The 15,488-nt window shown below is 36.3% G+C and overlaps 1 protein-coding gene across 20 annotated transcripts in view; it reads left to right on the top strand.

Moving 5' to 3' along the window:
- LOC129745656 (plasma membrane calcium-transporting ATPase 1-like) overlaps positions 1 to 15,488 on the top strand; it is a 150,458-nt gene that overhangs the window by 22,567 nt on the left and 112,403 nt on the right. The window contains exon 1 of one of the 20 annotated variants that reach the window (XM_055738900.1): positions 14,265 to 14,780. The exons of the other annotated variants lie outside the window; for them this stretch is intronic. The gene's annotated coding sequence lies outside the window, so the exon portion shown is untranslated. Of the gene's footprint in view, positions 1 to 14,264; positions 14,781 to 15,488 lie in introns of those variants that run through there. 20 annotated transcript variants of the gene reach the window in all.

Here is a 15,488-nt window from a genome sequence, read left to right as displayed (position 1 = left end):
ATTTAAATAATTGTTTAATTTATTTCGCTGCTTAAACAAAATAAATTAAACAAGGTAGATCATCAGTTAACAAGCACAGAACAACTAGTAATATGACAATCCTTTTATTTTATCAGAGAGTTATCATCAATGAGCACTAAGAAGCGATTTGGATAGCGTTACGTAATTTCCATAGGGGGGTACGTCGAAGCGTGACGACTTGTGACATACGGGGGGGAGGGGGTCAAAGAAGTGCATTTTTTTCGTTACGTAATTTATGGATGCCGCCTATGTTCCATTTAAACGTTCTTACCACATTAACTCCTATTCTAGGTTTCACGATTTTGATGAGTTTAGTATCAAAAAATTGGATTTTTTTTATCTCAAAACCAAAAAAAAAACAAAATTGTTTAAAATTTTTCTCTTCCATAGAACATATCATGCTTACGTTAACTCCAAAAAAGGTTGCCATTTGCTCAGCAGCGGTAGCCAGCAATCGCTAAATTAATTACAGAGGCGAGGCCAGCAGAGGCCACTAATGAGCGTCGAGAAATGTGGCTCTCAAACTTGAACAGTTTGAAATATTTTGATTGTAAATGAACTCGTTGAATATCAGTTCGCTTATCCTCCAAAAAACGTACTGGCCACCTTTTTTTTTTGAGTTTAGTAATTTTTGCTATCGATTTTCTTTAATCATAATCTTATTTATAAATTTATAATATATAATTCAGAAATAAGGAATCCATTATTGTGTCATTTATTTCCAAAGATAATTGATACTCTGTAAGAAAGCCTCCAATCCACTGATAAGTGTATTAAATCCGTTTTTTTTTTACTTTTTCTTGAGATTTTCATCCCGATGAATGATTCATCCATCATTTCAGGAATATGTATAGTTGGGGTTCTTTAGCTAGAAATTTATACCAAAAAAACCTGTCAAAAAGTCGTCACGTCACGCTGGAATGAGTCATACGTCATTAACACGTTCGTCGCCACGCGCATTTTGGTAGTTTTACTAGCCGGGCCCAAAGAAATTCTGGGAGCGAGAAAGAAAAGAGGAAGAGTTCCCAGATTTGCAACGTGTGGCTAAACTGAGCGGCTAACTTGTGTAAGAGAGCGTCACCTGCTTTTTGATGTGACGGGCTTCCCCAGGAAATACACCCGTCACCCAAATATGGGTGCCATGGCGACAAACGTGTTAAAAAGTAAAGTCAGAGAAATTTTTTTAAATGAATAAACTTCAATAAACGCTTAGCATGGTATGGAGTTTTGGGCTTATTTTCTGATTAATGTTTAAATCAAATATTTTGAACCTTTAGTGAACTTATGAACGAATATTTGGTTGGGTTTCATCAATCCAAACTGAGTGCCATCGCCTTGAGAAAATTTTGAACCAACAGAATTCGAATCTTCCCTACAATTGAATACAATTGAATATAAAAAGCAAATACGATAAACGGAAATAAGTTCCTTGGCTTAAAATCTACCGATTCTTTTCCTCACAATTAATAAATTTTGTCTCTAATAGGAATTATTTATAACTGAAATATCTTTTTTATGGGATTTTAATTGTTTGTTAATTATTCATCCCGAGAGAAGTTTATCGAAAAAAGGCTGAGTCAGCGAACATCGTCGAAAGCATTCGCAGCGTAGTCAGGAATGTATTGAGGTCGTGTATGGCAATTTCGAACCCATCTTAATTTTTTTTTTCATTTGATGTTGTTGAGAAAAATCCATAGAATGTTTCTTGTTGTTCTCAGCCCGTGGTGTAGAAGATAGTCTTCTTAGCCAACGGTCATGAGATCGAATCCCGGTTACGGCATACATAGTACACTTTCTGTGGGTTGGTGGTTTTAGCATTTATAAGATGCTAGCCATCATATTCTCGAAAGTTGGCCACTTAGAGTTAAGTAAAAAGAAATCTCTTCGAGTAAACAACAAGTTCTATTGAGATACAGTGTGTGTATGTGTGTGTTCGTTTCCAAAAAAGGGTTTTGATTTCATTAATTACTCAAAGGGGTAGCAGTTTTGAAGAATTTTTTTAAAAGTACGGGAACTTTATCGTCACCCTGTATTTCAATAGCGGGGCTGCACTCTATTTCACTGGACAATACGTATTTATAAAGTGCAAACTATACATCATGACTTACAGTTGTTAATCATATCAAAGCAGCAACAAGCTACGCTACTAACCTGGTAATTTCAGATGCTGGCCCCATCATAATAGAATGATCATCTAAAAGGCTCGGCATCAACAACATCAACCACCAGATTGACAGTTTCGCTCGCTGCAGCCAGCCAGCCAGCCAGCAGTGTCGATTTCTAATTGTGAATATATTTTCCGCTTGTGTGGTCATAAAAGCAGTGCCACGTGCGAAAATGATACTTTCTGTGAGTATCTACTGGTGGAAATCTACCCAGTGGGCTACGAATAGATTTATGTGGAATTGTGAAGTCATGGTTTGGTCTAAATGTACCTCTGTTAGTTTGTTTCAACACTGATTGTATCATTGTTGTATTGTATCATAATGAGATAGAATTAAAAGAAGGGCGAAGGTACTTTGCTGACTTTTTAGAGACTAAATTTTTTTGTTTAATATAGGTGTTTTTTTCGATTTGAATATTAAATGGTTCAGCACGATATTCTGCCCGGAATTTCAACAGTTATGCCATTACTTGAATTCTAATATAATCAACCCTTTTCTTCACTGTTGTGTTCATAAAAACGTTCTACTGGATGATTTTCCAATTGGGCGGCACTTCTAACAATCCTCTCTTTATTCAAGTCGCGTGATGGTATTGCATTGCTCCTTCCAATTCTGTTCTGTCAAAATTCTTCAATGAATCAATTTTATTGTGCGAAACAAGTTTGATTAGAATTGTACAGCTGTAACGGTCTCTTTCGATTCAGGCGGAAATAAATATCGACATCCGTGCGTAATCAGCTTCTAGTGTTCATATTTATATTTAATAACGTTCTGGCTAGTGGTTTTGTTTGCCACATTGGGACGCGCCGTGATTCATTCAATGCCACCCATTGAAAAGCCCAAAAACCACAAACCAAAAAAATGGAGAAAAAATCAACACCGAACGAGTAAACATCCCACGGCAAAGAGCAATTCATTTTCCGAATTGTGTTGTGTTTACGTCCCCCAAAGCGATAATTGACCGGCTCGTTACGTTGGCCCATGTCCTGGCTTGGCACCATCATCATCATCCCGTGTGTTAGTGCTTAACGTTATACCCTCGTTAATGTACTCGTCCATCGTATTCGGTGGCTCTCATATTCTTATACTTCAGGTAATGGTCGACTGGTTTGCCTTTGAGGTTACCCATCTAACTAGTAGACCTAGCAATTGTTAGATGGAAGGTATCAACCGAAAAAAAAACCTTATTACGCCCACCTTAACACGCACGGATGGGGGTAATAAATCGCGATTGATAAGCGACATGAGTTCATGAGTACCTCTAACAGCGATCCATATACGACTTTGGTCGTGCAGTCAGTCAGTTTAGTCGACGACGACAGAAAGGAAGAAGCTATATGGGATTGTTTTTGTTTTTGGAAGTTCAACTCGATACACTCTTCCTACGATGGCGACTGACGATGATGGCCAAGCGTTCCTTACTCATGTCAGAGTCAGGTGGTAGGTGAGTGAGTCAGTTTAACAAGAAGAATGGCCACCGTTACGGTGAAAATGAGGGTGGCTCGTCATGATGACACAGTTTAGCTTCTGCCTGATGGATATTCTCTGCTGCTTTGCGCTCTGCCGGGTGCGGAAAATTCCGGGTTTGCGTGGGCGTTCGGAGTTGGTTGGTTGGCTGGTGAAGTTATTATGCTCTTCGTGTCCCCCAAATGGCACATATCAATCACGCTTCCACAAACTAAACACAAACCGGGACTCGATTCTCGATTGTCGACCGGTGCTGTTGTAAGCAGTCGGCATTTTGGGCTTGTAGAATGGTTCACGATTTAAAAATCATCTGAGTTTTTCTGGTTTCAAGTGAAAACTATCATATGCTTCTTTTTTTGAATTTGCCAAAAAATATTTACTTCCATAATTAAACAATCATCTGCAACTTGCATCACTGAGAAATCTAATGTTCATAAAAAAATATGCTCATATGCTTGCTCTTGCTCTTTCACGTGGAAAAGGAGTTCTTAATGAATAACCAATAAAAGTAACTCAAACGCAACCAATTTGCCAATCCTCGCTTGTGGGAAATCATTTGCCACATAAAGTGGGATATTCGGAAAATTGAAATTTTAATTTACATGCCAAATGACTTAAAATGAATGAAAAAAAATACTTTTGGCCAAACATTAACTTTCTGGGAATTTCGGAAAACAGCCGATTTTCCGTTGCCACCCTAATATATATGTATATTACACTTAAAAATCTCGTTCATGATGCTAATAGAAACAAAAAATAATTGCGGTCTTCGAAAAATGTAAATCGATTATTTAAAATATTGTCATTCCCGTTTATAAGAAAAGAAAGGTTAAAGCTATCGGGTTTTAATAAACTGTGATCTGTAAATTTAATTAAGCACATGTATCACGGAAAAAATCTGCAATGAGCTTACTTATGGCTAGGTGGGGTAATTATGAACAAAATTATCCATTTTTTTTTATACTATCAGCTCAAACAAGTAGCTCATTAATGTTAAAATTCTGGAAAGTAACCAAAAATGAATGACTGGTTACCTTCTCCATTTCAGAATTTTTTTCATATTTTTATCGTTACTGGTGGGCGTAAAACGCTTATTCATAATTACCCCGTTTGTTTATAATTAATGTCTATGGGATAATTATGAACACTCTAACGATTCTTGTTATGTGATAACTTTTGATATTGGCTATATTCCTAGATTGAAACTACCTCTGAACAGTGCATTGTAGTGAGATTTGTTGATTTTTAAAATTTGCTGTTGAAAAGTTATTGGCTAGTTTCAGTTTTACATAGGTGGGAGGCATCTTTTCATATTATCTCAGACCCAGAATTTTAAAAAAATTTTAAATTATTGTTTTTAGGCTTATTTTCAAGATTAGAATGGTTATCGTGATTTTGCCGGTAAAAATTTAATTTTAATCATCAACCAATACTCAGAAAAAACGTGTTCATAATTACCCCGCATCTTGAAAAGTATGGGGTAAATATGAACACTTATTTGTGCGTAGGTGGAATTTTTTTTCAACAGAAAATCTTATCACACCACATCAAGCATCAATAACTAAACTTAAAACTTTAAAAAACAACATTTTATCTCCATTCACATTGACGAGGGAGTCAATTGATAAGACACGTCTCAAAACGATTTTCGTTTCTCAGAGACATGAATTTTGAGACCCTACTATGACCCTAACGGCGCTTATTTAAGGCGTTTGTTCGGAATTATCCCTTGTTAATAATTACCCAACTTAGCCCTACTTACTTAATGGTCTGGCGTCGATTCATTAGCGCTTAGGGTCGTGATGTCAAGAAATATGTATGTACTCAGATAGATGTCCTAGAACTCTATCCCAAAATATTATTGTTGAATATTAATCATGTTAAGGTGGTCAAATTGTTTCGAATCTTCAATAAAAATGACTTAAAGAACAACCGTTTCAGCACGGATCGGTACGAGAATAAACATTCACATCTACGACAGGTTCAGGAAGAGAACTTGGTTAGATGATATAAAATTGAAGTGTAATTGAAGTTGTATAAAATTTGATACAAATTCAAATTTTCAAACTGTTGAGTTAAAAACATCTTTTACATGAAAAGAAGGGCTTATCCTTAGGAAATCTTTAAAATACCTAAATAAAATTAATACTTCATATGGACGACTCCCGTTTGTGGCCTTTAACCAATATTTTGTTATGCACAAATTTATGTATCAGTATGATGTTTTTTTTTGACAATGCATTTGATTTTAAATCCCAAAGCAACGTTAACAACGTTATTTAAGACTTTTAATGAAAACTTTTTATCTCACATGAAAAACTCATTCGATAAACTAGAAAAAAACGATCTTCAGACGCATTTTTTTATCTGCCGAGCGAAACCAGTAGGTCAACCTCCATCAAACTTTGTACAATGTTTCATTCATAACTGTGTATTTGAATATCGATCCGATGTTTTTTAGAGAAATTATCGCAAAACATTGAATAGTTTATGTAGACTAACCTTTAAGTTTTGACCAAAATTTCAATAAAAAATTCAATTGACTGTTTCACGAAACCCCCATGACCTCATGATTTTCATCTCAATCCGATGCACAATAAATAATATCTAACGCAAAAATAGTAATTTACTCCTTTTGCACCGACCTCAAATATAAAATCAAAAAAGCAATTGGCAGTTCTGGAAAATTTTCGTATGCAGATTTCGATGAAATCCAATGTATACTGTCAATATTGCTGAAGCAGTATTTGCTTTCTGGATGATCTAAATCGTAACATTTTCAAAATGGATAATGTATTTTATCATTTCTGGCAAAAGTTAACATCCATGCCAAATTTCAACTCTTTCTTAGTCATAAGATCACTGCGCACCTAATGGAGAAAATATGGATTAACGCCACTTCGTCGGATAATCGTTAAAAGAAAATCAACGTTTATACGACGAAGTGGCGTATGTGTATTTAAAGCATATTATTGGAACCGCTAGCGGGGAGATATTTTTTTAAATAACGTGAAGAAAAAGCAAATTGAAATCTTTCGCGGGCATTTAGCAGGTTTCCAGCCAGAAACTTTTCGTTGACAATTCTCGCCTGGATGTTCCGGAGATAAATAAAGAGAAAATAGTGAACGATCTGTAAAAGCTGCAAATCAGTCAGTGTTACATAGCTATTGACTCAATAAATGGCTGAATATACGAAGAAGGTGGCCTTCACATGCGACATTTTTTCCCTGAATATCACTTCCATAGATCTTGCAAAGTTGATACTGTGTTTTTTGGTTGGATCTGGAATGGTGCAATAGAGGTGGTGTGATTATAAGTCAAATATGTTGTTTTTTTGTCGAAAAAGGACAGTCGGCTTAAATTGTCATAACTTCGATCAAATAAAAAGTTTTGAGTAGTTTTTAAAGTCAAGCTTCAGGAAACAATAAAAGTTATAAAAAAGCCTTGATTTGAAAAAAGAGTGGTTCATAGTAAGCATTATAGATGGGCACGTTGTCGATAAACTTTTCATTGGACGCTATCTCAGACATTGAATAAAAGCAATCGAAAGATTCCTTTTAATTCAACCCCCCATATAAGAGTAATCTCAAAAACCACTTGCACATGTGAACATTTCATTACTAGGTAGCTTCATTGGAAATTTCATCGATTTTCATCAATGCATTCAAAGGTTATTCTCAAAACAAAGTGTTGCATTTTTTGCCAATACACTCCTAATTGTACTCCTTTCCTGTAGTGACAGGCAGTCCTTCATGAATAAATTTAACAGAAGTGGACCCAGATGACTCCCTTGAGGAACTCAGGATGGAACCATGATGTTTTGAGATTTGATGTAATCTTATCTGATGAAAGCAGTTCTGCCTTGAACATATGACTCAAGCGATTTTACCAGCCAAGTAGGGAATCCCATTTTGTCCAATTTATTAATCAGAAGCTTTTAGAGTAACCGATCGAAAACCTTTACGAAGTCCACGTAGATTGCATCTACTTGCGTGATATTTGCCAGAGAATTGCTAACTTGCAGTCTGACGGAGTTTGATGCTTGGTCATTCAATTCGTAGACAACTATGTTATTCTTTTGCTGATCAGGATCGAATGAAATTGACTGACATTTAGCAGCCTTGATATGAGATTAAAAATCTTCAATCGCTGAATCCACGTCAAGCGCACTGGTGTCCAAATTGTGTGCCAATCATCTTCACGTAAGAGTTGTTGCGGTAGAGTAGGGTCGCTAGAGAATAACAGATCTAACAGACGCGCATTAGATTTTATTCTCACAATATATTATGATAAAAAAATATTAAAGTTTGTTTGGGTTTTTATGTGAGGCTTTCGAAACACGTGAACGTCACGTGTTCACGTTTGGGAATTCTGAACATAATTTTCTAAAGAGATGAAAGTCTGTCGCGGCGCTTCAAGTGTCATTCAAATCTTATGTGGACGACTCAGATTTTGCAACATTCTAATATCCGCTTTCGGCCAGTATAAAATAGGTGATCAACAGAAACATAACTCGCAGCTCCATAATAAAGAATTATGCCACCCAGCGTGAGTAACGAAATTCGACTACGAAGAAAAACATTAGGGGAACGAATGAAAAGAGAGAATATAAAACACGCAAATACCTAAACAGACTTGTACAAAAGAATCGTGTACCTACATTTAAAATATTTCACCTGACACGCACTTCGAAACTTATAAATGTGATTTTCTTGATAGATCCGGCAATTCTATTTATATACCTACTGGATTTATGAGCTAGACATGATTTTTCCAGTACAAAAACATTAAAAATTGAAGTGGAACTTTTCGAATGATTCTTACTCTAAAAAAATGAAATGAAAATTCATAAATTCAATTTAGAAGATGTGCGCAAATTGAATTTGTTCGAATGCCTCTCAGGTATCAAGGTGTATCGTGACTCATAGACCGATGATGCAGCCAGGCAGCACTCCCTGTGGAGAAGTTACAGCAGCGTAACGTCGAAGAAGACTTGAGAACAGCACTGAGTGTCAAATCCATGAAACTCAAACTCATTATCGGTATCTTTCGTCGAGTCAGCAGTTTGGATCGTGGTGGCTTGGGTGGGATATGTTTTTGTTTGCACCATTATTGCCTCTAACCACCCGCTCGTCCTAAACTGTTAAGCACGATTCATTGTTATGACGACCAGATGATGATACCTATACCCTGAATCGCTTCCAAATCGTGCGCTGTCGTCATAGAGAGTGTCAGATGTATTTCCATTCGACTTCCATTCGTTCGAGTGTGTGCTTATTCATAATTTGTAACAGTCATCACCGTGGCATTCAGATTTGGCTTTGCAACGATAGCGATGTTTTGTCCTCAGTTAGCCGAAGCGGAGTGAAGTGACTGTCTTACAACATATTGCCGGCTTTTCTTCTTCCACTACTGACGGCAATGAATGAAGAAACATCGATGACGTCACGTGACCCGAGGAAGGCGATATTGAAGGTTCGTCTTTACTCATGTGTACGGATAATGCATTCGGAAACAAATCTGTGAGCAGGACACTGCCTGTTTCGTGGTAAAGGTTTAATTGGGCGGAACCACATGATGGCAACATGTGATTGGTCGTTGGCTTTTTAATGCACAAAGTCAAGATATTGAATGTTTTTTTCAAAATGAATACCAAACAATTATTTTCAAATGTACATATGTAGTTGTATTCTTTAATTCTTTGTTAAAAATATCTTCATACTCTTCTTCTAAAGGTGAGCTGACAGTAATCATTGGAATTTCATAAACTGAACTCAAATACTTTTTTGGAATGATAATTAGAATTTGTGTAAATGACTTACAGAGTGACAATAAAGTTCCCGGACTTAAAATTTGTTTGAACTTTCTTATATAGTATCAAATCGAATCAACTAAACAACTATTACTTTCTTTGGAATTTCGGCTACCAGGCTCGGAAAAAATACAAGATTTGCTCAAATACCCTCTTCGACTTCCATACATTTTTTCAGCAAGTGGAACATTAATTCGACGATGTTTGAAACCAAAACTCTTCACAAGGTTTTTCTTCATCAACGCTTAATTTTTAACTAATTACTTATTACACTTTACTACCATCGATTGCTCAAGGAGAGCCATCACAATAATTCTACAGCAAAAAATATAAATCCCCAAAAAACCTTGTGGGGTTTTTTAAGTGTAGCTTCAAGACCAATGTTTTTAACCAATCATTATTGGATCCTATGTGATGTACTGAAGTCGTGCACAACGGAACACTAAGTTTCAGATGGATTCACAGCTTCAGCAGGCTTGGAGCTTAAAGAATCGACCATTGTCATCTGTTGATTCGCTCTTGAGTGTCAATATGACACTATTGGAAATTTGGCGGCTTGTATTCTTATTAAGACGCATCCAAATAAAACAATTCCTTCGGGGACCCTCAATGATTTCTTGAAATCTTTAACTTTGCATCATAACTTTTTTTATGGACGCACCCTGAAGGCCCAGGAAAAAAACTCCCTAATCAGACCTTGAGTGTCAATTTGACACTCCTCGTTTAAAACAACTATACCTCACTTGTTTCCCAACCGATTTTTACAAAATTTATAGTTTTGGAAACCGCGTAATGTGACTCAGATATGTTTCTCAGACAATATTCACCTACATCACTTCAGTTTTCCGTTTTCGTTTTTTACATCACCGTTTTACATCTTTGTGGTCATGATTTTGAAAAAAATCAAAAAATATAAGGATATATTCCTTATATTTTCGTATAATTTCTAACTTCAATTTTCTTGGACACTAAGTAAATTTTTTTTTAGCATTCCATAGCTGATCCATAGTACTTTTGCCGAAGCATATTTTTTTCGGATTTGTCTGAGAAACATATTTGAGTTACATTCCGAGATTTCCAAAACTTCAAACTTAGTAGGAATCGGCTGGGAAACAAGAGAGATATATTGGTTTTAGTCAGGAGTGTCAAATTGATACTCAAGAGACTGTAACGGGTAAAACTTTCAGGGACGGATAAGGGTTAAAAGGTTTATTTTTCGCTTTCGGGACTTTGGGGTCAAGAATACTCGATATGTCAAACCCACAGACCTATGCCTAAAAGATCACCCAGTATAGAACATATTTTAGGCAAAAATTTTCAGATTTGGAATGACATTTACGGAAAGAGTGACAGCGAGCATCTCCGGGGGCATTTGCAACTGATTGAGTATTGATGTCGTGGGCAGTGAAGTCAAGCTTCCAGATTTTTTCAGGATCTTCCAGAGTTTTTGGACTTTTGCCAGACATTTTTTTAGGTTTCCAGACTTCCAGACTTTTGTCATTTCTTCCAGACATTTCCAGACTTTAAAAATTCGACATAAATTTTCTGACAGAACTGTATATTCAAAATGTTCGTTGCAGAATGGCAGGGAATGATTCGAATTATTAATTGAAGAGACACTTTACCAGACTATTTTTCAAAATCTTCTCGACATTTCTGGAAAACAGTTGGAATCTCTGGTCGTGGGAGACAAGTTCGAGCCAATCTTGATTTTGTGCCGAAAATATGCTAAGTGCACTTTTTAGCATATTTTCGGCACAAAATCAGATGCCAAAGATGATTTGATTGGAAAAGCACTTCTAGCATAAAGACTCGAGCTCCCACGCAAAACGATGCATGACCACTACATTCAAGCGAAACAAGAAAAACATTTTATGGGATTTAGAAATTAGAAATCAGAAGGCTTGTTAATGCCTGTCCGGCATAGAATCTCGTACCGATAATTCCTCCCCCAAGAAAGATCATTATTGGAGTAAAGTCTGATTTGTAAGTGTAGAAAAAAGTTATAGAAGTTGTTGTTATTTTTTTTTTTGAATCTGCATAATACGTGATTTTTTACAAAATTTATAAGAGATTTGAACCCAAATTGAAACTTAGATGTTTCTTAAACCATGAGTCCAATCGGCTTGCCAGTTTGAACAAAATTCTTGAATAATTTAATATCTTCAATAACAAATACATTTAGACATTCTTCAGCGGTGTCAATAATAGTTGTTATGTTATCTTTTTATTTTTTTTAAAAATTGTAGGATTTAAATTTTTTAAAGCGATGTTTCTCTGAATATAAAATATCCAAGAAAAATTTAAATTCTTGATTGAATGAAGGATAAAAAATAGATTCAATATCAGTTTTTGTATTTTTTTAAAGTTTTTGGTTCATCTGGTATCAATGATCGATTTTGCTTAAAATAGGTAAAATTAAAATTTTTCACAAACCTCATCACTAAAATAAGAGCTGATAGACAAAATCGAACAAACGATTCGAATTCAGGACGCCAAAATGTCCTAAAAACAGTTACTGTTATCTTATTTTAATCGCCGCCGGGATATATTCTTATTTAATTTTTGGCATTTCGGCGAGTTGTGAAAATTCAAGGTAGAATATTTAGAAAGAACATGAAAGTATTATAGGTGGAAAGATCAAAGCTAGAGCGCTTTGGGTAGAAGAAATTGAATAGTTGGTGAAAATGTGAGCAGGGCTTTTTGTTTTGTGAACAGCTTTTGAACTACTTGCGTGATTCTTTGCCGCGCGCCGTTTCAATGTTGATAGGAAGCGATGAAGAAACCCATCGCATTCCTACCCACATTGAAACACGGACGGGTCGAACACATGAGATTGTGTCCGACCGGGCAAAAAATCACCCAAGCAGCAACCATCCGATGTACCTAAAAAGTAGCACGCATCGATAGAATTGGCTTAGCAATAGAACAGCACATGTGAGCGCTGCTTGGGTGATTTTTTGCCCGGTCGGACACAATCTCATGTGTTCGACCCGTCCGTGTTCCATTGTGGGTAGGAATGCGATGGGTTTCTTCATCGCTTCCTATCAACATTGAAACGGCGTGCGGCAAAGAATCACGCAAGTAGTTCAAAAGCTGTTCACAAAACAAAAAGCCCTGCTCACATTTTCACCAACTATTCAATTTCTTCTACCCAAAGCGCTCTAGCTTTGATCTTTCCACCTATAATACTTTCATGTTCTTTCTAAATATTCTACCTTGAATTTTCACAACTCGCCGAAATGCCAAAAATTAAATAAGGAAAAACAGTTACTAAAACATAGGCACCAAAATGCTGTTCCCTAGTGATAAAACATGACTTATCGACTTAAGATCTGACATAATCTCGACACATGTCTATTTACAAAAATAAAATAACAATCTTTTCTCTCCTTTCTTTCAGGTATGGCACCACTATATTAATCGATCGTAATCAGTAAGTTTGTCTCTTCTATTATTTTACATTTTCTGGCCTTTGTGGACTTGAGAAGCTTTCCTTATGAAGCCTTCCTTATGAAGCCTTCCTTATGAAGCCTTCCTTATGAAGCCTTCCTTATGAAGCCTTCCTTATGAAGCCTTCCTTATGAAGCCTTCCTTATGAAGCCTTCCTTATGAAGCCTTCCTTATGAAGCCTTCCTTATGAAGCCTTCCTTATGAAGCCTTCCTTATGAAGCCTTCCTTATGAAGCCTTCCTTATGAAGCCTTCCTTATGAAGCCTTCCTTATGAAGCCTTCCTTATGAAGCCTTCCTTATGAAGCCTTCCTTATGAAGCCTTCCTTATGAAGCCTTCCTTATGAAGCCTTCCTTATGAAGCCTTCCTTATGAAGCCTTCCTTATGAAGCCTTCCTTATGAAGCCTTCCTTATGAAGCCTTCCTTATGAAGCCTTCCTTATGAAGCCTTCCTTATGAAGCCTTCCTTATGAAGCCTTCCTTATGAAGCCTTCCTTATGAAGCCTTCCTTATGAAGCCTTCCTTATGAAGCCTTCCTTATGAAGCCTTCCTTATGAAGCCTTCCTTATGAAGCCTTCCTTATGAAGCCTTCCTTATGAAGCCTTCCTTATGAAGCCTTCCTTATGAAGCCTTCCTTATGAAGCCTTCCTTATGAAGCCTTCCTTATGAAGCCTTCCTTATGAAGCCTTCCTTATGAAGCCTTCCTTATGAAGCCTTCCTTATGAAGCCTTCCTTATGAAGCCTTCCTTATGAAGCCTTCCTTATGAAGCCTTCCTTATGAAGCCTTCCTTATGAAGCCTTCCTTATGAAGCCTTCCTTATGAAGCCTTCCTTATGAAGCCTTCCTTATGAAGCCTTCCTTATGAAGCCTTCCTTATGAAGCCTTCCTTATGAAGCCTTCCTTATGAAGCCTTCCTTATGAAGCCTTCCTTATGAAGCCTTCCTTATGAAGCCTTCCTTATGAAGCCTTCCTTATGAAGCCTTCCTTATGAAGCCTTCCTTATAAGTCTTTTCTTATTAAAGCTTTTTTAAAGATTATACAATTGAATAAAATACATTTTGAATAGATTCAACTGAAAGCATTGACAAAAAACTGAAGTTTTGCTGGATAAAGATTTTTTGTGCTTATAAAAGGTTTAAAGTAGTGAAGACAAATTGGTGTTCCTGTTCAATTTTTTTTGTCTTTTAAGTTTTTTCATAGAACTTAAATAACAATTTCGGGGTTGCAGTCAAAAATTAAACAAATGATTCATTTGAAGAGGTTTACAAAAAAAAAAAACCAATAAAAACAAAACTAGAAACAAAATTTAAAACGCAACACTGGTGCTCACAAAATAACAAGTATAATGAGGCTATTTTTATTTGTATTAATTCGGTTCGGTATTATAAGGGTTAATCCAATCGCTAAAATTCAAAGAAATATCGACTCAATTTCTCAGAAGAAATTCTTCAGCATCCCAAGAATCCAAACCATTTGATTCCAGCACCATTGGAATTGGAACTGAAGCTTTTAATCTTTTCCTCTGAGCGAATTCCGATGATCTATCGAGGTTTGTTTTGACCGTTTCGATGACGATCACTCAAATAATAAGGGAATGGTTGTGACGTATTATTCCGTTCTCTGCTCTCGCTTCTCTCGCTTGTTTCTTGTTCATCGCTGATGATGACTAATAACAACAATGCGATGCTGTGAGATGTAGCTCGTCATATTTTATTATAGACTACCTACCTATTTGCCGGGGGATTGACAAGTCGAAAAACCAAACAGTGTCGCTATTCAGCTTGAGTTGTGTGAAAGAGTTTCAAATTTACGCGCCTTTTTTTCTGTTAAAAGACGATCATCTGTGCTTCATTTTTGTATTCAAGGTAAGTGGATGTATCCTGTGTTCTGAGGTACATATAGTGATTGAAAAAAGTTAGTTTATTGCTCGGTTTCGAAAAAGCAAAACAGCTCCGATATGCTGAATCGACAATTTCACGTTGTAAATTAGTTAACGAGATAAAGCTAGTATGCACGTCGTGTATTATGTAGGTTATTTTCGTTTTTCTCACTCTACGGCTTAGAAATGCCGAACGTTGGATAGGGATGTTAAAGCGTTTTTATGAATGACTTTTTGTTACTGTTATGGTAGTTGTATGTCTTTTTAAAATCCTTATCGAGTGTAATATAACTAAACTTTGAAGAAAGTTCTGGGTGAATATACCTAGTTGAAAATAAGTGATATCTTGATCTAAAAACATTTGTACTGTAAGAACAATATGCTGCACCACCCTACTGTCAATTGATCAAAGAAATCAGTCGTAATTGATAGGCTGTTTTGGTGCGACTCCAAATTGGATTAGTTCTATAAAAAGGGTCATCTTTCGCTTCCCAGTCTGTGAACGGGTTAACACCTAGTTGACCTTTCCGGTTTATTTTAACATCCAGCTATACGATTTTCATGACGGCGACCTCTGTTGGCCTGTAATCGATTATTGGTCGGTTTGAGTGAATCACCGACAGCTTTAGATGACAAGAATTGATCAATAAGCGATAAGCGCTACCACTTAGGTTCTCTTGTAAACCAGTCATAG

This window comes from Uranotaenia lowii, chromosome 2 (genome assembly GCF_029784155.1).
Source record: "Uranotaenia lowii strain MFRU-FL chromosome 2, ASM2978415v1, whole genome shotgun sequence".
NCBI lineage: Eukaryota > Metazoa > Arthropoda > Insecta > Diptera > Culicidae > Uranotaenia > Uranotaenia lowii.
The sequence above is the reverse complement of the archived record's forward strand: the minus strand, read 5'-3'. Positions and strand labels throughout refer to the sequence as shown.